Source organism: Oratosquilla oratoria, chromosome 14, assembly GCF_046742065.1.
Source record: "Oratosquilla oratoria isolate Oo_2021 chromosome 14, ASM4674206v1, whole genome shotgun sequence".
NCBI lineage: Eukaryota > Metazoa > Arthropoda > Malacostraca > Stomatopoda > Squillidae > Oratosquilla > Oratosquilla oratoria.
The window spans coordinates 62,895,755-62,905,754 of NC_134790.1; the positions used below are offsets into that span (position 1 = coordinate 62,895,755).

Below are 10,000 nucleotides of genomic sequence, written 5' to 3' on the forward strand. Positions count from 1 at the left end.
GGAGATTCGTGGAGGCCAGTATGCAGAAACTGAAACGTGGTATGGCCAAGGACTCGAACCTGGGCTAGCACGTGACAAGTGTGTTAGTGATTTAGCCGATTGCGCCATCAAGAGAGATATAAGTTAAGCGCAACCTTTCTTATATATTTATATGCTCGAGGTACATACAAGTACACGAAATTTTCCGTTATATAAGAACATAAGAATGAAGGAGACTGCAAGAGACCATAAGGCCTACACTAGGCAGCTCCGTATCCATCACCACCTGTCATCCCCATCCATAAAGTTGTCTAATCGTTTCTTAAAACAACTGATAGTTTCAGCGCTTACTACATGGTTACTAAGTTTATTCCATTCGTCGACCACCCTATAAGTAAACCAATTCTTGCCTATTTCCTTTTTAAATCTAAATTTGTCCAGTTTATAACCATTACTGCGAGTCCTGCTCTGTTGTTTTAATATGATGACCTTGTTTGCATCACCCTTGTTAAAGCCTTTGATCCACTTGAACACCTCTATTAGATCTCCTCGCACTCTACGTCTTTCCAAAGAGTGTAAGTTAAGATGCCTAAGCCTCTCTTCGTAAGGCAAATTTCTGAGTCCATGCATCATTTTGGTCCGTTCAACCCATCTCCACTGTGATAGTACAATTGGTAAGTATACGAACGCGGTAAGGTATTTTTACGACACTGAACGGGTCCCAGTTATCTGTTCGCTGGGACCCATTTCAGTGTTGTACATATACTTTCCCACGGTCGTCATGCCGATATAGGTGGAAGGGAGGGCTTCACAGTTCCCTCGGTTACACGTGAACCTATATGCAACATGCGACTTTTGAAGTGTCTCTCTCTCAAGTTGGGGGATATTCCTTATTAACAAGTGACTGGTCTTCTTACTCCTATAGTATATGATCAGATTCAATTTTTTTCAGGATTGACTGGCTTGACGTTGCGCTTCACTTTGTTTAATTATTCCCTCTTCTTCCTTATTATGAGTGGAGAAAGTGAATTTGAAGTAAATATCAATGTCTTGATCCTTGTTATGCCAATTATCCATGATTTTCTTCGATTGCCGGGTTATGTCCTTGTTGCAGAAGCCGTTGTTAATCAACACTTGAGTGGATCGCTCGATTTCCTTATGCATTTGTAGCCACGTGTAACAGTGGGTGAGCGCCCTCCTGATACAAGCACCTATGGTAGCGTCCTTATATCTCTGGGGGCACTGACTTCCTTCATGTAAACAGTGGCCTGGATTAGTTGCCTTCATATAGACGTCTGTGTTGAAGGAGCTATCAGTTTGCGTCACGAGAATATCCAGGAATGGCAATGTTCCATCGGTGATAGATTTTGTAGCGAAAGTCAGGCTGGAGGTTTCTTTTAGTCGTAGTCATACTATGTACTCTGCGTTGGCGCCCTTGATAAATATATCGTCAATGTGCCTACAGTAGATGTCAGGTTTTTCCATGGTGCTAAACACTTCTTCTTCAATGCCTTCCATGAAATAGGTCGATAGAAGAATTCCTAGGGGAGAACCCATAGCTACACCATCTATCTGGCGATATTTGTTACCACGGGGACAAATAAAGTGTGCATTCTTGGTACAGCACTCAAGCATGTCACGGAATACTGCTTCAGGGATGTTAAGTTTAGGGGTGGAGTTATCATGGTAGACGTGCTTGATGATATAGTTGATAGTACGGTCAACTTGGATATTAGTGAATAGATGCTCCACGTCGAGCAATGCAATAGAAAATCTGTAATACAGAACTCGGAATCACTTTTAATGAAGTATATATATATATATATATATATATATATATATATATATATATATACATATATATATATATATATATATACAGAACTCGGAATCACTTTTAATGAAGTATATATATATATATATATATATATATATATGTATATGTATCTATATATATAGCTGTATATATATATATTTATGTATATATATCTATCTATATATATATATATATATATATATATACATATATATACAGGTATTCATCGATTTACGACTGCGTTTGGTTACGATTAACTAGTCGTAAACCGATCTGGTCGTAAGTCGGCCTATATTGAATTACCGTATGTATATTATGCTGATATTGTAATCACCATCAATTCATATTTTATCAACATTTTCTCAGTTCATTATGTTATTTTCTATTCTTTAGATATTGTTTTTATCTTTAATTTTTATACCTTTAAGGATCTAAGTCAAATACTTCATACTACAGTACAGATTGTTAGTGTGCGTACGTGCGTGTGTGTGTGTGTGTGTGTGTGTGTGTGTGTGTGTGTGTGTGTGTGTGTGTGTGTGTGTGTGTGTGTGTGTGTGTGTGTGTGTGTGTGTGTTATTATTCGTAATCGACAGCTATTTCCATACCGGAGGAGAGCTCAGAGCTCATCTACTGTATGACCGAATGTTGTGACCTTACAACCACACACACACACACAACTCCCAGCCCACGAGAGTTCGAGTAGCGACTCGCAGCGCAGTGATACTGAAATTATTTCAGCCCTGGGCGGGATTCGAATCCGGACCGCTGTAGCAGCAGCTGCGAACGCTACCACCACGCCATCGATTAGTGTATTTACCTAGTTGTATTTTACGGGAAGGGGAGCTATGCTCGTGGTGTCCCGTCTTCATATCTCATTTTATCTAAACTGTTTTTAAAGTCGTCTATTGTTTTCGCACACACCACTTTCTCATCTAACTTGTTCCAAACGTCTATTACTCTGTGGGGAAAGCTGTTCTTTTTCAGGTCTCTTCTATAACTGTCTTCTTGATTTTCTTTCCGTGTCCTCTTGTATTTCTATCATCCCATTTTATTAGAACCTCTTTATCAATAGTTTCTATGCCTTTCATGATCCTATGAATAGTTATCAAGTCTCCTCTCTCTCTTCTTTGCTCTAGTGTCTGTAGCTCAAGTTTTGCTAGTTTCTCTCCATATGATAGTTCTGAGAGTGATGGTGCCAATTTTGTAATTGCTCTTTGTATTTTTTCAAGTTTTGTTATCCGATTTTTGTACTTGGTGACCACGTCGTCGCTGCATATTCCGATCTTGGTCTTATCAAAGTGACTAGTATTTTCTTCATGATTTCTTCGTCCAGGCATGTAAATGCTACTTTGATTGTTCATATTAAATTATAAGTTTCTAAAAAAAAAAAATTATGTTTCTCATGGGACATACTATTCATAATAATGACTCCCAGGTCCTTCTCATTTTCTACTTTTTAAATTTCTTCCTCTCCCAATTTATATGATCCTACTATTCTTTTTTGCTTCTTTCTAATTCCATTATACTACACTTATTAATATTGAATTCCATCTCCCACTTCCTACTCCATTCCCATACTTTATTGAGATCACTCTGTAGCGACTCAAAATCTTCCCCAGTGTTCACTTTTTCAACAATTTTGTATCATCCGCAAAAAAACTCATATAACTTTTATTTTCTTTATCCATATAATTAATATATATAGCAAACATTATCGGGGCCAGAACTGTTCCTTGTGGAGCACCATTTATCACTTCATCCTAATTAGAGTGTTTGTCTCTTATCACCACTCTCATTTTTCTTTCATGCAAGAAGTCTTCCATCCACTTCAGTAGTTTACCCTGTATTCCTCCTGAAGTTTCTAATTTCTTTAGCAACTTCTTATGTGGTACCTTATCAAAAGCTTTTTTCAGGTCTAGAAATGCATAATCAGCCCATCCATCTCTTTCTTGTATTACATCTATTAGCCTTGAATAGAAACACATTAAGATTGTGACGCATGATCGTCCTTGTCTAAATCCAAATTGCCTTCGATTTAGTATTTTTTTTTCCAAATGCCTTACCCATCTAATTTTGGCCATTTTTTCACAAATTCTAGCTATCGTACTTGTAAGAGAGACCGGTCTATAGTTAGTAGGGTCTTCCTTGTTTCCCCCTTTATATATTGATACTGTATTTACTCTTTTCCAATCTTCTGGAAATTTTCCTTCTCTCAATGAACTATTTATTAGACTATGTATTTTGTCTGTTAGTTCATTCCTGCATTCTCTCAAAATCCAGTTTTCCATTTAATCTGGTCCATGCGATTTTCTGTGATGGAGATTACTCAAGTGATTCATTATTTCATTCCTTGATACCTCTATCTCTTTAATGGGAGGGACTTTCTCCTCCCACTTGATATCTCTGGGATGTGTGGTCTCCCTCGTAAACACCGATTTAAAATGCTTGTTCATAATTTCTGCCATTTCTATTTCCTCTATGTATTCAACTCCTCCATGTACTTTCTCTAATTCTTGTTTGTGTTTCAGTTTATTGTTTATATATATATGTAAGATAGATTTGGTTGATCTTTACATTTTTCTATGACATCATTTTCGTATTTTCTCTTTTTTTCTTGCACACTTGTACATATTCATTTCTATAACTAGTATATATTTTCCATTTTTCGGGTCTTTTGTCTTTTTCTATTTTATCCAAGCTTTATCCCTTTTGTCTTTTAACTCCCTACATCTTTTGTTGTACCAACACTTTACATATTCTTTTTCTTGTTTTAGTCTTGGAACATACTTTTCCACTCCTTTATAAATTTTTGTCAAAGTATTAAATTTCTCTTCAACTGTTGTTTCCTCCTTGTGTATTCTTTCCCAGTCTGCTTTTTGAAAGAATTCTCTTATTTTATATAAAAAGAAAAAAAAGATCATACATCAATCTTCCCTTTCTACATTGTTCATTTTTTCATGTATTTTTCCTCATTTAGTTCTAGTTCAACCAATATATGGTCACTTTTACTTATTGGCGTCTTATATTCAATCTTGTCCACTATTTCGGGTTCTGATGTGATTATTAGGTATAGTCTCGATGGTTCTTCCTCATTTCTATACCTAGTATTCTCTTGTATCCATTGCGTCATTGTATGTTCTATAATCATATCAAGTACATTTTCCCATAGGTCGTCTCCACCCTTCACTATCATTTCTTCGCAGCAGATTTCTTTACAATTAAAGTCACCTATTATAACTATTCTTCCGCTATCTTCCATTATCTTATTTAGTGTTATCCTTGTGTCTTCTAACATATTTTTATGTTCACTCTCTTCCCACGAGGCCGTTTTAGGAGGCACATAATTTACTACAAATTTCCTGCTCTTCCCATCCCTGTCCTCCACTTCTATCATAATCATCTCTACTCTATTCTTTCCATATGAGACATTCCTCACATTTATATCCTTCTTAGTCAGGAACATAACTCCACCCCTTTGTTTTACCTCTCTGTTTCTAATCCAATAATTATATGCACCATGTCCTACACTGTTGGGTGGTAGTGGACCTTTCAATTTTGTCTCTACAATTCCCATTATGTCCTGTTCCTTCTCCTTCAGATAATCATTCAGTACGTTTAAGCCTGTTATTAAATCATCTATGTGTAAGACACTTTAATTTTCTGCTACTTCCATCGTGTTTTCTGTTTCCCTTCCGTTTTTCTCTGCTATGAACCATTTCCTCATTTTCATATCCACTACTCTCCAATTGAATTTCTCTTTTTCTGACTTTTCTCATTTTTTCCTTAGCTTCTAGTCTTTTTGTTTTCTTATCCTCTCTTTCCTCTTTATTTATTTCTCTTTTTATCCATACCTGTTTATATTGATCCCTGTCTGCTAGTTTCCCTGTTTTTGCTAAGATATTCTCTACTATCGTTTGTGACCTCAATTTGATCTTAATTGGTCTGGTCTTATCTGTATTATATATCCCTAGTCTATATATTTCTTCAATTTCTTCCCCTGTTTCTTGTCTATCTTCTTGAACTACTTCTAATATCTTGTTTATCTTTTCCTTTTCCTCTTTTACCCATGTGGTTCTATTTGGATTATACTTCTCTTCCATCCCAAATATAATTATACATTTCTTTTTGTCCGCTAAGTCTCTTACTATATTCTCCTTTTCCCTCATCACTATAACAACTGTGTCCTTAGTTTTTTCTTTCATATTTTGTTTCACTATATCTGTAAATACAACTTTGTTGTTCTCTTGGACTTTTCTCCAACCCTGTGCTTCTTTTGCTATGGACTCTTTCTTCTCTCTATTATTCTTCTTTAATTCCTTATTTTCATCTTTTACTTCTTTTAACTGGTTTTTAAATTCTTCTATTTCTTTAGTTAGATTTTCAATCTCCTTTTTTAGTTTTTCCAGTTTATCAACTCGTTGGGTAACTAACTTTAATTGGTTAACCTAACCTCCCATTCTTCGTTCCTTTTTTTTAGTTTCTCCTCTAGATTTACTAGTCGGGGAGGTTGTCACCTCCTTCCTCATTAAATCCATAAAAGCAGTTATCTTCTCTTTCCACTGAGCTGTTATTATCTATATTTCTGCTTTTGACACCTCTGCTTCCTTGTTGTTCCTCGTCTGTGTGTTCTGCCCCCTCCCCCATCCCGTTTGTTTACACCCCTCCTAACATGCGGGGGCCGTTTTTTCCCTTCCTCATTTCTTTCCATTTTCCTCAGTAATCAATCTCTGTCTCCTTTTTCTTCACCTTCCCACTACACCACGAGCTTTCTCCTTCCGTATCAATACAACAAAGGTACTCCCTCGTCGTTGAGATCCATAAAAATTGCTCTTCTTTTCCGTAGTTCCAATCTTTGCCGTGAATCCGACGTACGTGTGTGTGTGTGTGTGTGTGTGTGTGTGTGTGTGTGTGTGTGTGTGTGTGTGTGTGTGTGTGTGTGTGTGTGTGTGTGTGTGTGTGTGTGTGTGTGTGCGAGCGCGCGCGTGTACAGGGTGAACATGTGTACTAAAAGGCCTTGACCCCGTGGAGTGGATCCACGCCTCAGTCCAGTTTTTATGGCTTCTATTACACCCGAATGCGCTGATTCCCTTCCACAATATGCCTAACCCTTCCGTCACCCATGGCGGCGACGGCGGCGGCAGCCCGAGTATGCAAAGTGTCACCCGGTCTGTGTGGAGAGAGGGACTTGGGTTGAGCAGCGCGTCCACTTACCCTAAACGGACGACTCTGGTGATTGCATTACCTTAAAGGATATCGTCCTGGCTAACGTCCAGACAATTTCATTCAGTTTTTAGGAATCCTTGCCATTACATGTTTAAGTCATAGACATAATGGTCCTGGTGGTGGGTGGTAGGTAGGTGATGAATGGAGTGTCCTCCTTTTTTTCCGAACCTCAACCTTGCGGAGGTCCGGAATAGTTCACACATGAAACAGGAGGTGATGTGTGGTGTCCACGTGATGCCACTGGTAGGAGTGGCAGTGCCCAGAGGAGCTTAGGGAGGGAGCTTGTAAGAAGCCTAGAGAGGCAAGGGCGACATCGCCATCCCATCCCTGGCCCGGCTCTGCGTCCAATTTGCCAGTTGCTACGTGCTGGTGACCTGCATGAACGCACTCCTTTGCATACGGCTACTCAGCAATAATTCCGCGCGGTCCAATTGCTCGTGTGTGATTCACCATGGTCCTGGATCACGTTTTGGACTCGTGATCGATAACTATTACCCTACCGGGTGAGAGCCCTTATATAACTTTATCTATGGACGATACGGCAACAGCGTGTAAGTGGACTGTTGATTTTTAAGCAAAATTTGCTTATCCTGTCCCCGGGATGTACATGATTGCCACTTAAGTCATATCATGCAAATGAACCACGTGGATGTTTTGCCAACTATGATTTAGCTACTGTCGAAAAAACAAATAATAAGTAATACCTGATGCTTTGATGACCACACCTTTGAAACTCCAAAAGAGAAGTTTCACAATTCAAAATAACTCACTGTTTACGATCATTCAACCGGTTCCTAATCCTGATTGGTAATTAGTTACCTCTTATTCCACACGAAACGAGTTTAGTTAGTAGTTTTTCGTGCGAGACAAGATCAATAGCTTTTTCAAAGCTCAAATATACTAAATGTACACCATTCCTTTTGTCGTAGTTTAAAATAGATTTAAACTTATATTGTAGAAATTATCGACATACGCTGGTTACATTAGGTTGGCGTCACGAAAAACTTTATTTCACTACTTTAAATCAATTTGGTATAACCTCACTAAAAACTGCTCTCATGCACAGCTTTTGATTTTGACCCATTTACCTTCCCATTCCTACTTTCTATGAGCTACAAACACCCCTGTCTACTACTCATTCTTTACCAACAAACACGTTTCCACTCCCCTGATAATCCGATATGTATTCGTGCATGTTGAGAATATTTAAGCTCGTAAGCACGACAAAATTCTATAAAATATGCATTGCGATACAGGTTACCTTCTTAAGCATGTAATTTGAAACAAACATTTACACAGAATTATTTCGTAACAAAAACTCGATTGTGATGACACTACATATATTATGTTTTCTTTCTAGGTTTATGTGTCACTGATAAATGAATAACGGCAAGGAAACTATTAAGATTAAAATGAAAATTGAAAAACACCCTTGATTAGCGTTGTACAATTGTAATTTCCCCTATAACTCTCTCCTAATTGTTTACATTCCTTCCTTTTGATTTTCCTGTAACAAGTCTTGTTCTGCTATATGTTCCACTATAATCCGACACACATTTCCGCGTCATTCATGCTTACCACTTTAATCTCTCGAGGATAGTTTCCCTTTATCTTCTTTCCACTTTGTTTCTTTCTGAGTCATTTTTGTCGCCACCCACCGTCTTTCATTAGAGGTTCATGTTTCACTCTCCTTTTTCCGTTTCTATTCATCCCTTCCGGCCCTGACCATTTCTATTCTCGACACCAGCAGCAGCCAGTTTATATGTCATGATCATCTTTCTCTGCTGCTACTAATACTGTTTCCAGCCCTTTCCTCTTAGCAGATCGCTTTTTTTTTTAAAGGATGAAATACTTTTCGGCAACATTTGTCGTCGTGTTACAAGAGAAATTGTTGCACATGAAATGACAAGACTCTGAAGTATCCTATGAAGGTTTCAACCTCTTCAAAGAAAACTTACCCGTTTTCTTCAATCCAACCCCGGTTAGTACCTGACCATTTAATTTTGTTGAGAGACGAGTGGCTATTATTGTATACAAAAGGGTGCCTCTATAAATCTAGGGCACATTTTATGGTTTAATAAAACCACCTGGAATTGACCGAAACAAATATCTACAAAATAAGTCACCGTCTTGAGAAAAAGTATGGAAATTCCAAAGGGCGACATTTGATCAATTTTATAAACATACGTGTGAAAAAACTACATGTGTAATAATCATCAGTAACCAATCTGAAATTTTAATAATCTACACTTGTGTGTTAACGAAGGCAGGATCAACCTTGCTTTTTTCAATGTGGTATTAAGAGCTGTGGTTTGTGCTTCTCCCTCCTGTCACATGATTACATCATTCTCATTTCGAGAGACATGCCTCCTTCACCGTCGTCTTGGATCACGTTTTGGGCTCGTGATCGACAGCTATTTCCCTCCTGGAGGAGAGCTCATATATGACTGATCTATGGGTAATGCTGTGACCTTACACGCACGTACACACCCAACTCCCCGCCCACGAGAGTTGGAGTAACGACCCGCAGCGCAGCGATACTGAAATTATTTCAGCCCTGGACGGAATTCGAAACCGGACCACTGTAGTGGTGGCCGGGAACTCTACCAACTGTGTGTGTGTGTGTGTGTGTGTGTGTGTGTGTGTGTGTGTGTGTGTGTGTGTGTGTGTGTGTGTGTGTGTGTGTGTGTGTGTGTGTGTGTGTGTGTGTGTGTGTGTGTGTGTGTGTGTGTGTGTGTGTGTGTGTGTGTGTGTGCCGTTAAAATATAAATATGACAAAGTTAAGAAAATATACGAACATCTCTTGTGATTACAGAATAATATTCGTGATCACAGAAAATTATTTAGAGAATTTTAAGTAAAAAATTCCAATGGTGAATTTCAAAATAAGATCATTCAATCCTTCACAACGATGACCTACTATAAGTAGTCTTTGTTCTGGCTGTTATGTGAATATTTGATGAAGTTCATCAAGAGTCTCGA

The 10,000-nt window shown here is 38.2% G+C and overlaps 1 protein-coding gene across 8 annotated transcripts in view; it reads right to left on the reverse strand.

The window, feature by feature from the left end:
• The window catches only part of LOC143032891 (receptor-type tyrosine-protein phosphatase kappa-like), a 984,894-nt gene that overhangs the window by 881,472 nt on the left and 93,422 nt on the right, over positions 1–10,000 (reverse strand). The gene's annotated exons all lie outside the window — the stretch shown is intronic.